Source organism: Aulonocara sp. 'chitande type north' Nkhata Bay, linkage group LG22 (genome assembly GCF_057382095.1).
Source record: "Aulonocara sp. 'chitande type north' Nkhata Bay isolate Kocher_YH1m ecotype deep benthic linkage group LG22, A_spYH_male_GT1.1, whole genome shotgun sequence".
Classification (NCBI taxonomy): Eukaryota; Metazoa; Chordata; class Actinopteri; order Cichliformes; family Cichlidae; genus Aulonocara; species Aulonocara sp. 'chitande type north' Nkhata Bay.
In genome coordinates, this window is record NC_141364.1 from 3,739,179 (window position 1) to 3,752,775 (window position 13,597).

The 13,597-nt window shown below is 39.9% G+C and overlaps 1 pseudogene; it reads right to left on the reverse strand.

Annotated features, from left to right (window-relative positions):
* Window positions 1-5,107: 5,107 nt before the first annotated feature.
* Window positions 5,108-5,541, reverse strand: LOC147303225 (Ig kappa-b4 chain C region pseudogene; annotated as a pseudogene).
* Window positions 5,542-13,597: the final 8,056 nt, after the last annotated feature.

Below are 13,597 nucleotides of genomic sequence, written 5' to 3' on the forward strand. Positions count from 1 at the left end.
CTCACGTTTATCCTCCAGTATCATCACCATCATTGACACCGAATGTGGGGACATAATCAAAATCGTAATTATAAAACTTTTAAATAAAAAAACTGGAGAATCCGTACCAAAGAGCACTGAAGCTTTTATATTCGGTGTTAACTCAACAATGTAAACAAACACTTTTTCAGTTTTCGCTCCTTTGTTGTGACATATCTCACTTTGTCACTGCAGAATAATGTCATGGAAATATAATCAACAAAGTCTGCAGACACGATGAGCCAACACCTTTTTAATTCCCAAGCAGTTGAGGGAGAGACGACATTCAGTGGGGCACTGATGCGTGTCTCTAAAGATGAATAGCAGCCCTCTTTAAATACAGTCAAACAGAAGGCATTTCCACAGCTGTTGTTCACACCCTTGACCCCTCCAAGAGAGGGAGAGAGTTTACAACCTTGTCTCCTCTTCCAGTGTCACATAGAGACTGCTCCTTGCCTCTTCCCCACATCCTCAAAGACCTGATTAACAAAAGACTTCACCACCTGTTGAATTCTCCCCCTCTGGGTGTCACCAACTTTCTCACGATGCCTGACTTTGTGCAATAGAGTTAAAGCTGAATCTTCCCCACATGTGAACCTTGAAGTGACCCAAAAGTGATATTACTAAAACATGTGACAAATTCATAAAATAAAAGATATTTCCAGCACATTCCCACCCTTTGGATTACTCTGATAATCACATCAATTTAGATTACAATTACTTTGTTGAAATAAATGGATTACACGTCTTCTCCTGTTTCATATGTTAGGCTGTGCACTCTCTATGGTAATTCCACGCTGGTTGAAACCCAAAGAAAACATTAAGAGGCTCTGATGTCTGTGTCTCAATCTTGCAGCCCATGTCATCTCTACTTGCTGCCAGCATTATGACGTGAAGAAATATTTAAAAATATTTCAAAATTATTATTCAAAAAATGATTTAATATGAAGGCAACAGGCAGAGTGTTACAGGCATCGCCCTAAAGAATGCAGCCTCATGGGCAGTGTAGTCCGTGCTGCAGGGAGAATGGACTGCTGTACCTGGTATGTGTCTGTGAGCGCGAAGAGGGAGAAAAAGTACGAGCTGTCATCGAGCAGAAACGGGAGCTGGAAGCATGTAAATATAATAATAACCACAGCATCCAAACAGAGAGCCTGACGAGCCCAGCTGGAAGTAAGCTGTTACTGGACACTGTGTTCGTGTTTTCCTCCGAAACAATAAGTTCTGCTGGAGCAGCCTTTCAACGCCTCTCTCTGTCTCTTACAAACTTGACCCAGACAACAAAGTAAAGCTAGTTTTCAGCTACGAGCCCGACACGAACCCGACGGATTAGCCAGAGGTCCCTTTACTACGGTTCGGAGCCGCGGACCTGTTTTATATATGTGTTTGCAGATCACTGCAAAAAGTGCAGCCTTACCTAATGTCCACCTACTGATACTCATTTATATTAAGATGTAAAAATCGAGTTGTTATTGGTACGGCAAGTAGGCTTCAGTAACAGTAATAAATCAAACAGCAATAGTACATTCATGTAGTTGTAAAAAGCATGATCATATATTAAGTAATCCAAAGTATTCAGAATACGTTACAAAATACATTTTGGGGCATGTAATCTGTAATCTGTAGTGGAATACATTTTAAAAGTAACCTTCCCAACACTACAGACACTACATCACCAAACAGAAAGTGACCTGTTCAGGGCATGAAACCGAAGTCTTTCCAGCCTCACAGGTTGTCCTGTTATAAAAATATCAAATTAAAACAGAGATGAATGATTCTGCGCTGTGGGCATGTTTAACTTTTGCATCCTGTGGTCAGCATCATGCATCAATGTGAATCACTGCAAGTTTTTTTGTACTGAGTTTTACAAAACTCTAAAATAGGTTTTGCAAATTGTACCTTTCCTCTGATTTTTTTTAATGTCTTTCATTTTTGACGCCGTGTTCAAATGTGCAGGTTCTTTTTTGGGGGAAAACTTTTCTATTCTGTCCTGTTGCTTACATGTAAGCGGTTCTTTGATTTGCTGACAGGTAAGTTTCTAAAACTTCTTTCAGGGTGAAGATTCTCTGAAACTCTGTTCATGTGTTTGAGTAGACAAGTACAACATTTCTTTTCTTCTTTTTTTTAAGTGAACAAGAGGAAATCAGATTTTGTCTTACAAGGACGAATGTCTGAGCCTTTATCTTCAGACATTGTTTGCATGTTTTGTTGGCATTTGGCAACACTTGGGGTTATATCACAAAGTACTGCTCTGGTTTGATCATGAAACATTTTCTTGCCTCTCTCAGTCAATGAACATGTTTTTGTAAAAGATTGCAGAAAATACCCAGATTTAAAAATCCCACACATCCATCAATGTGTGGATGTGTCCTAAAACACAAGAAAGAAAACATTTCCATAAACTGACTGATTAATTGATAAACAGCATCGACTATTTGATCCAACTACTTGTTGTTTTCAGTCAGATGATTTCCATAGAGAGGCACTTTGCATCAGCAGCACCATGCTCCAGTGCTCTGGGAGAGTTTATAGTCCTGAGAGTTGAACACTGGATGACTGACAGCTGTCCTTCATCACAACAGAAGCCACAGAAATCCTCCTCATCAAAAACATGACTTTGATCTGCGTCCTCATCTGGACTCTCCTCTGCTGCTGCTTCACAGGTAAAGTCCAGAGAATCAAACTCCTCTCCTCTATCAACATCTGTCCCTCTGAAATGAAGCCCACAAAACCATGAAGCTGCTTTATGTTTTTGTCTCTGTGTCCTCAGAGTCCAGAGGACAGATCACAGTGACTCAGCCTGGAGCAGTGAGCTCTGCTGTGGGAGCAACTGTGAGCATCAAGTGTACGACCAGTCAGAATGTTTATAGCAACTATTTACACTGGTACCAACAGAAAGATGGAGGAGTTCCTAAACTACTCATTTACTATGCTAGCACTCGAGTATCAGGGATTCCAGCTCGTTTTACAGGCAGTGGATCAAACTCTGACTTCACTCTGACCATCAGTGGAGTCCAGGCTGAAGATGCAGCAGTTTATTACTGTCAGAGTTTTCACTATCCTAACAGTCAGTGGGTGTTCACACAGTGAAAAACAGTCGTACAAAAACCTCCCTCAGTCAGACTGAACAGAAACTGAAGTGACTGCTGCAGCTGGAAGATACTGCAGAGACTGATACAGTTCACTGAGGACACACACACACACACACACACACACACACACACACACACACACACACACACACACACACACACACACACACACAGTGATAGAGTGAAAATGTTATTGTTGTTATTGGAAGTCTATCTGTATCTCAGTCAATCAAATTTTGACCGTTGACCTCTGATTCATAGCGGCTCAAATACATGTGAACCAATTCCTGAATATTGCTCATTATGAAAACATTTCTTAAAGAAAGAGAAAAACACAATAAATCACCAAAATCAGTGAGTCACAATTGTCTCCATAACTTATATAAATACTTCCAATAGAAACTTTAAGTCCAATTTTCTCAGGTTTGTAGATTTCTTTTTTGCTGTTCAATACTAGTCTGATAACTTTGTCTTTGACATTATGTTACAAATACCTATCTATATTACACCTGGCAAAATAGCACAATTAATATACAATGTGAAAACTACCACAGTACATACCAAAGTTCACTATCAGTCCATTTATTACATGAAGAGTGCAGTAATGCAAATATTTATTGTGATGCTTTCAGCAAGAAGGGAGAAACAAGTTAAACGTGACAGACAGTTTATGTTATGATTACAGTTGATTTGACATATATTAGGATTACAGTTGATTTTACAGTTGATGATTACAGATGATTACAGTTTATAATATTTACACATCACCTTGTTTTTATTTCAGTTTGACAGAAATATTAATATAAAATTAAAAATTTATGCAAACCTGGTTTAGTAAGTTTCCACTGGGAATATTCATATTACTATATGAATACAACATCTTTGTGATGTTAACATTCACCCTTATGCATATTTGATTTTTACAATCAGTGTAAACGTAATTTCAAATTCCAGTCTGTTTCCTGCACCAGTTATGTTGGTTACAGTGCTCCAGTACAAACAGTAACAAAAGCAGACAACACAAAAAGTAAGAAATAGCACAATATATAGAATCTATACATATATATAAGTCACCTACTATATATATAAGTAAGTCATGATCACTGTTTACTCACTATTGTTTTGAACCAATAGTTCCATTATTTAACTGTAACACTGCAGCATATATTAAGAGGTACTTATTAAAGCACAAAGTAACTAAACATTATGCCGGAAACACAAGTTTGATTGCTTGCAAGCTTCTGCACAGACAGCATGCTAATGCTAAACTAATCAAGAATCCAGGGTGATGTTAAGCTAAGTGAATGGATAGTGGATTTATATTGGCGTGAGGGACTGTAGCCTATAAGTTCTTATTGTTAAATGATAGTTATGAGATGGTGTGTTTCAGGTGATTTTACAGAAAAACACCAAAATAATGTACTGCATTACTTTAAAAAAGTACTCTGCATAATAGAATACTTTAAGATACCTCAACACTGATCATTTGACTCATTCTTATATTGTGCTTTTCTACTCCACCTGAGAACTCAAATTGCTTTATATAACAAGCTACAACATGCTGAAACATTCATTAAACAGCATGCAATGACTCTGCATGAATAACGGTGGTGTCGCTCAATATTCTCAGTAATAAAATCATAATCTCTAAGTTCTTATCAATTCCCCTTCGCACTTATTCTTTAACATAAACTTTGCTTTACTTCATGTATTCAAAGTGACTTAATTCTACTGACTCATATTGACTACAGATAGCACACTGGTTTCCAATAAGAATCCTGGAAATCATTATTTAGAGTTTAATATTGACATCACCACAAAAGTAAGACAAACACTCGATTCTTATTTAGTGTAGATTTTTTTTATTCTTTAAAACTTTAAACAAACTTTAAACTTTAAACAAAGCAATGAAAAATGAGAGAAGAAATTGGAAAAAAAAAAAAAAAAGCTACAGAATGCAGTGTGAAAGTAAGACCAGCATAAAAGTCACATATAGTTCAGGACTGGGGACACTGGTCTCTCATCAGTGGCTCTGAGACCAGAGTGTGGGAGCCCTGGGTGGCCTCACAGGTCACAGAGCCCACCTTCATCCAGTGGTCTGCAGGGAGCCTCAGGGTGCTGCTCCAGCTGTAGAGGCCGTCGTTCTCCTGCACCACGGGGCTCCTGCTCTCCTCCCAGCTGATGCTGCCACTGCCATCCACCTTCCAGGACAGACTCCAGTCTGAGGGGAAGCCCTTGTTGGCCACACACATGACTGTAGCCTTCCCCTGTTTCAGCTCCTCACTGGAGGGACCCAGCACCTTCAGGGCTGGGCGGGTATCACCTAGGAAACACCAATCAGGTTAGAGGACAGGAACCACAATTTGATTTTCTCCGTTAAGAAGTTTCTGTCAGGTGTTTTTTCTGCTCCACCAGTCATTCACTCACACATTGTTTCACTTCCCTTTAAGAAACCTCTCATGCATATCAGCACAGAGAGAATCATCACACAGTTTGAGCTGAAATATGTTCAAACTACACTGGAAATAAAAGAAGCAGATGTGGAAACATTTACAAAAACTATTTTAGCTTCAAATTCATCAGTTATCTATAACACATCACTTGTTGGAGATAAGAAACTTAATAGCACTACTTGAATGATGTGGATTAATTTTTTTTACTGCTTACATGATTTTAATGACATTTGAAATGATATCTGCTACAACAGAAACACCAGACGTGCTGCGCACTGTCAAATGCCCATCTTTAACTTCTGGAAATAAAAGAAGCAGATATGGCAACAATTATACAAGATGTTCAGCTTGAAAAACCTCCGTTCTGTATAATACACAAGTTTTCTACTTACCTCATGTGAGTTTCAGTCATTTATTGTAGTGCTTTTATGATTTCTAAGCAAATTCTACATTTTTACTGACTAAGTAAAAGACCAGAAATCTTTATCTTCACTCTGTTTAACTTGAGGACAGTTACATTTAATTCATCTTAGAAACAGTGACTGTGATTTCAAACTAGAAAATAATCACAGGCTGATGACAGTTTATATTATTTACACAATGCATCGTCTTTATGTCAGAAATGTCGACATAAAATCTAATTAAAGCTGATGGAGTCAGCCTCCAGTGTACAATGGTTATAATATTACCTCTACATGAATACTTCATTGTTATAAAGCTAACATTTAAACATCGATGTAGTTTCTTTAAAAACATTATAATCTTACTTCCAACTTGCAGTCTGGTTCCTCCACCAAAAGTCCACCACAGTGATACAAACTCATTGAGGCGCCGTACAAAAACCTCTGACTGTAGAGAGACATGGCTCTCTGACTCTGAAACAAACAAACTCAACAATATGAATTGTTTTCATCATAGCTTTATAACATATTAATAGTATAATTTTAAAATTAAAATAAAATCAACACAATAAAATAAAGTTCCAAAAATATAATTTGAGAATTTACATTTTATAGTTGTTAAGATACATCACTACAAAGCTCCCTGTCACAGCTGCGGGTTTTATTGGAAGGACCCAAACGCAGACTCAGATTCAGGGAGTGAGTTTTATTTAACGTAAGTGAAGCACATAACAGGAACGGGTATGGCGTGAACAAAACTTGGGGAAAACTACAAACCAAACCTGAAACGTGAGGAGACTGAGACAACACAGGGGATGGCCAGCAGGAAACGAGATGCGGATGAAACACCAGTGAGACGCAGATGCTCCAACAAAGAGCAAAGAGGCAAACACACACTAATATACACACACAAGGAAACAAGGAAATGACAGACAGGAGAAAGACACAGTTGATTCCATTTAGACGAGACTGGGAGGATGTAACCTGAAAACATTACCATAGAACCAAAAATACTAAGCAAAACACAATCGAGGAACAGAGAACATTAAACTCTGAACAATCACAAATAACCCAAAATAAACAAAACCACAGAATATTAATTAACCTAAAACATAAACATGGAGTCCACAGACTCCGGACCACGACACTTCCACCTTCTTCCTCAAAACTCTAAACATTAAATTGAATTTTCAATCTACATTCACAAAACCTCAAACTGCACAAATACATCAAAACAGTTTTACGTGTTCTCACAAACACTCAGTGTCTTTAGATCAGTGGTTCTCAAACTCACAGTGAGGACCACCTCATAACATATGTCTCTTGAAGTAACACCCTTATGACCGACATTAAAGTACAGTTATAGGCCTATTTACAGTGGCTTGCAAAAGTATTCGAACTTTTCCACATTTTGTCACATTTCAGCCACAAACATGAATCAATTTTATTGGAATTCCAGGTGAAAGACCAACACAAAGTGGTGCACACGTGAGAAGTGGAACGAAAATCATACATGATTCCAAACATGTTTTACGAATAAATAACTGCAAAGTGGGGTGTGGGTAATTATTCAGCCCCCTGAGTCAATACTTTGTCGAACCACCTTTTGCTGCAATTCCAGCTGCCAGTCTTTTAGGTTCTGTCTCTACCAGCTTTGCACATCTACAGACTGAAATCTTTGCAAAACAGCTCCAGCTCAGTCAGATTCGATGGACAGCGTTTGTGAACAGCAGTTTTCAGATCTTGCCACAGATTCTCAATTGGATTTAGATCTGGACTTTGACTGGGCCAGTCTAACACATGGATATGTTTTGTTTTAAACCATTGTTTCCTGGCTTTATGTTTAGGATCGTTGTCCTGCTGGAAGGTGAACCTCCGCCCCAGTCTCAAGTCTTTTGCAGACTCCAAGAGGTTTTCTTCCAAGACTGCCCTGTATTTGGCTCCATCCATCTCTCCATCAACTCTGACCAGCTTCCCTGTCCCTGCTGAAGAGAAGCCTCCCCAGAGCCTGATGCTGCCACCACCATATTTGACAGTGGGGATGGTGTGTTCAGAGTGATGTGCAGTGTTAGTTTTCCGCCACACATAGCGTTTTGCATTTTGGCCACAAAGTTCCATTTTGGTCTCATCTGACCAGAGCGCCTTCTTCCACATGTTTGCTGTGTCCCCCACATGGCTTGTGGCAAACTGCAAACGGGACTTCTTATGGTTTTCTGTTAACAATGGCTTTCTTCTTGCCACTCTTCCATAAAGGCCAACTTTGTGCAGTGCACGAATATGGACAGATTCCCCCACCTGAGCTGTAGATCTCTGCAGCTCGTCCAGAGTCACCATGGGCCTCTTGGCTGCATTTCTGATCAGCGCTCTCCTTGTTCGGCCTGTGAGTTTAGGTGGACGGCCTTGTCTTGGTAGGTTTACAGTTGTGCCATACTCCTTCCATTTCTGAATGATGGCTTGAACAGTGCTCCGTGGGATGTTGAAGGCTTGGGAAATCTTTTTGTAGCCTAAGCCTGCTTTAAATTTCTCAATAACTTTATCCCTGACCTGTCTGCTGTGTTCTTTGGACTTCATGGTGTTGTTGCTCCCAATATTCTCTTAGACAACCTCTGAGGCCGTCACAGAGCAGCTGTATTTGTACTGACATTAGATTACACACAGGTGCACTCTGTTTAGTCATTAGCACTCATCAGGCAACGTCTATGTGCAACTGACTGCACTCAGACTAAAGGGGGCTGAATAATTACGCACACCCCACTTTGCAGTTATTTATTTGTAAAAAATGTTTGGAATCATGTATGATTTTCATTCCACTTCTCATGTGTGCACCACTTTGTGTTGGTCTTTCACCTGGAATTCCAGTGAAATTGATTCATGTTTGTGGCTGTAATGTGACAAAATGTGGAAAAGCCACTGTAACACCACACAGTTTACACGAGACAATTTTATTTCTTATATGAATGTTATTTATTTTAACTGTCACAAACAGGATGTGACAAATGATAATAATAACAACTGTACTGCATTAAAACATTCACAGCAGGTGGGATATCCAATCTTTAAGTGATGATGTATGAACCCTGCTTCTGGATCCAAACTATTCTGCATTTTTTAAGGCTGTTGTGTTTTTAACATGTCTGTTCTCTAAAATCTAAAAGAGGAATTATGGATTTGATCAACTGGTCCCTGAATGCAATTGACACCCTTTTCTCAACGAGAAGTCTGGGCTCGGGTGAGCCTGAGTGCTGAAGATATCTACCTATTCGGAACCATGGTAACAGGGTTCTGGCTGATCGGAGCTGGCTTGGCCCTGACTTATCGAAGAATTAAGAAAGCGGAACCGGCTGTTCAAACCCCCACAAGGCTGCCCGCTGGGATTGAAACGATGGGACGAGGCCTGAGTTTCTCAAAATGGGCTCATTGAGTGCAGCATGGATAAGATCTTGGAGAAGCTTACGGCTGCCGTGAATACTCAGAATAAGACCTCTGAGCACAAACTGGATCACATCTTGGAGCAGCTCACTGCGGTCGTGAGTTCTCAGAATCGGCTCTTTGAGCACAAGAATGACGACATCACGGAGCGTAAGGTTGATAACATCATGGAGAAGCTCGCAGCTCTCCAACGGGAGATTGAGAGACCAGTGTCGGACTGTTAGAGCAGCTTTGAAATTCATATGAGTTGTTCTCACTAAAGTAAAAACCACCATCACTTCATGCGGATACCCCTTCTGTGCCAGCTGTGGTCTCAAGGCTGGAGCTGAACATCAACCTCTGAGCGCAAACTGGATCAGATCTTGGAGCAGCTCACTGCGGTCATTTTTGGCATTTTTCCCATCATTGGATAGTAAAACAGTGAAGACAGACAGGAAAGTGGGAAAGACACACAGTAAGGGGCCACAGGTTAGACTCAAATCCAGGCTGCTGCCCCCTCACATGTGGCATGTGGTCACCTGCTCACCCACTGAGCTAAACTGGCACCCTGCACAGTCCTGATTGGCCAACACTTGGATTGGGGTGAGGAAATCTCCTTTCGAAAAAAATCATTCTTTTGAAATAAATTACAGTGGAAATTGTGAAAAACTGATTAACTGATAAACAGCATCAACTATTTGAGCCAAGTAGCTGTTGTATTCAGTCAGATCATTTCCATAGAGGCACTTTGCATCAGCAGCACAATGCTCCAGTGCTCTGGGAGAGTTTATAGTCCTGAGAGTTGAACACTGGATGACTGACAGCTGTCCTTCATCACAACAGAAGCCACAGAAATCCTCCTCATCAAAAACATGACTTTGATCTGCGTCCTCATCTGGATTCTCCTCTGCTGCTGCTTCACAGGTAAAGTCCAGAGAATCAAACTCCTCTCCTCTATCAACATCTGTTCCTCTGAAATGAAGCCCACAAAACCATGAAGCTGCTTTATGTTTTTGTCTCTGTGTCCTCAGAGTCCAGAGGACAGATCACAGTGACTCAGCCTGGAGCAGTGAGCTCTGCTGTGGGAGGATCTGTGAGCATCAAGTGTACGACCAGTCAGAATGTTTATGTTTCTGGCAACAACCACTATTTATCCTGGTACCAACAGAAAGATGGAGGAGTTCCTAAACTGCTCATTTACTATGTTAACAATCGAGTATCAGGGATTCCAGCTCGTTTTACAGGCAGTGGATCAAACACTGACTTCACTCTGACCATCAGTGGAGTCCAGGCTGAAGATGCAGCAGTTTATTACTGTATGGGTGAATTCCTTATTAACAGTCAGTGGGTGTTCACACAGTGAAAAACAGTCGTACAAAAACCTCCCTCAGTCAGACTGAACAGAAACTGAAGTGACTGCTGTAGGTGGAAGATACTGCAGAGACTGATACAGTTCACTGAGGACACGGACACACACACACACACACACACACACACACACACACACACACACACACACACACAGAGGGAAAATGTCATTGTTGCTAAAGGAAAACAAAGTTGGAAATATATCATTTATTTTTAACAAATCATTTATGACCTTTGACTTCTGCTTCATACCAGCTCAAATAAATCTCAATTTCTAAATATTGATCATTATCAAAAATCATATTTCTGTAAGAAAAAATATCTTACACTAAATGAACTCAGCAAAAGTCAGTGAGTCATAATTATCTGCACAATTTAGCAAATACTTCAAATAGAAACTTTAAGTCCAAATCAGTCAAATGATCAAATTTCCATCTTTTCTTTCTCAGGTTTTTAGATTTTCTCTTTTTTGCTGTTCAACACTGCCACGGTCCAAAGACCTGTTGACTTCCTATTCATGTTTTTGATTATTAATATGATTCGTTTCATTTATTTTCTGTTTTCCAGTCGCATCTCTTCGTCCCTCTGTTCCTTATGTTCTGTCAACCCGTGTCTCAGAGCTATTCTCTGGTTCCCTGTTTTATTTGGATTCTGCGTTCTGTGTGAGTGTATTCGTCATGTCTGATGAGGTTCAGCTGTGTCTGCCTTCTGTGGTGTATTCCCTCGTTACCCTCTGTGCATATTAGTATGTGTTCTAATAATAGCACTGACACATGTTCACATTCCTCAAATTGAGTTATTAATATTTAAACAGGTTATAGTCAAAGGTCAGCTGCCAATCTCAGAGTTAACCAACTCTGACTTTAAACTTAGGAGTTAAAACTGCTTTGTTCCTGAAAGCAGTTGAACAAATTGAGTTGAGATGGAATCTTGAGCTCTCAGTTTGAGAACAGATGAAGGTAAATTTATTGAACTGTTTACCTCGACTTAAGCACATACCTGTGTACTGAACAGCCCTCGTCAGTGGATCCCAACACCAGTATTTGACAGTAACAGGTGAGCCTCAACTTTAATTGGTAAAGAGACACCATGAGAACTGACATTACAATACTTTTATTTTACAAAAGTCAGCGTCTTTCAGTTCAAAGTTTGTTAGGCAGCTATTGTACATTTAAAACAACAACACAAACACAACGCAGCAACAAGAAACTATGCAGTATATTATAACCGAATACTTAAACATGACTGCACAACAACCTTTCAAAAGAACATTTGTAGATGAATTGTTATTTTCCTTCCAATACTTGAAGCATTTTCTGAGCATCACTTTTTGGTGCATGGCTTGTTGCATGCATACCCCACCTGTCTCAACGGGACTATAAATACAACTATATACAGTCACATTTGTAAAAACAAAAAACTTTTATACTAAACACTTTTAAAATGTACAATTTTGAAGAAGCCCAGGAGCAATCCCATTTCAGAACACTTAGAATAACACAACTTCCTCCCAAAAGGCCACAGGTTTCAACCACAGCTTTCCAGCATCAGTTCATGTAAATGCAGCTACAGCTTTCCAAATCCCAGGAATCCTTTTAATGCAGTGTTCATAAGATCTTTAAATTGATCCTCGTATGCAACACGTCTCGGAAGATACAGGGATAAGCTGCACATCGATGCGTATGGGATGCACCGTATCCCCGACTCCTGATCATAAAAGTCTATGTTGCAGGACCCCAGTGGTGGAAGTAAGTCAGCCCCAGTTATAAAGACCAGCAGCTCTTCAAACGTGTGGTCCACCTCTTGCTCTGTTAAAATACATACAACTAGTAAATAAACCGTAATGTGTAGGTTCATGAATAAAAGATTTATAATCAGTTACACTGACTGTTATGTAGAGCGGTTGCATTAATGACAATTTAGGAGTCAAAAACAGGTTGTCAGGCAAAACTAATACTGCGAAGCATCGTATAATGAAAAAGCAAAGCAATCCTGCCCTCCTAAGACACAGGACATTAATTTTTGTCCTCCGAGTCAGAGACCTGTATGTCAAGGACCCTTGACAGGTATTCATATACCTAAATGCCAAGAGAAAGAAAATATGTGTGTCGTCGTTAGGATAGGGATTTATGTTGGTGTGAGAGACTGTAGCCTTCAAGTTCATATTGTTCAATGTGAAAGAAATCTCCGTCCCGGATCATCCGTGGATCGGGTTTCCTCCTGAGGCGTGGGCACCGATAAGCAGAGTCCATCCTTTAACCTATAACAAAATTAAAATATTCTCAAGCATGATCAACGGTTAATCACGGTACCGGCCGGAGTACCGGGAGCAGTTTGGAAGAACAAGAAGACGCCGAGACTGTTCTAGATTGTCATTCCAAACTAACTCAAAGTTTATTCTTTTGTGCAGCAGTTTTATAGGCAGACAACAAGTTTCAGTTTCAGACCCTGCCCACTGGGTGGGGTGGCGTCCTTCTAACAGTTGGAATCCTTTGTTCAGACACAAAAACCAGATGGTCTTTACATAAACATCTTCTGCAAGGGAGTGATAGGTAAAAGAGTGATTTGTCGGTGTTTTCCCTCCAACCTTAGCATCTACTTTCACGCCATAAATCTTGAGTTGACAAGGCAAGAGAAAATACACTCCTAGACATAGAATACAGAGTTCTTTCATTAGTGAAGTCTGAAACAAACCACCTGGCCCTTAACAAGCTCTTTTCTAAGAGATAAAGAAGGGAGGATGGGAATAAGGGAGTGATCTCTTGTGGTATTTTCAACCTTGGAGTACCAGCCTGTGATTCTTACACATTAATTCTTGGGTCACATAGAAAGAGAAAGACAACTAGTAAATGGGCCT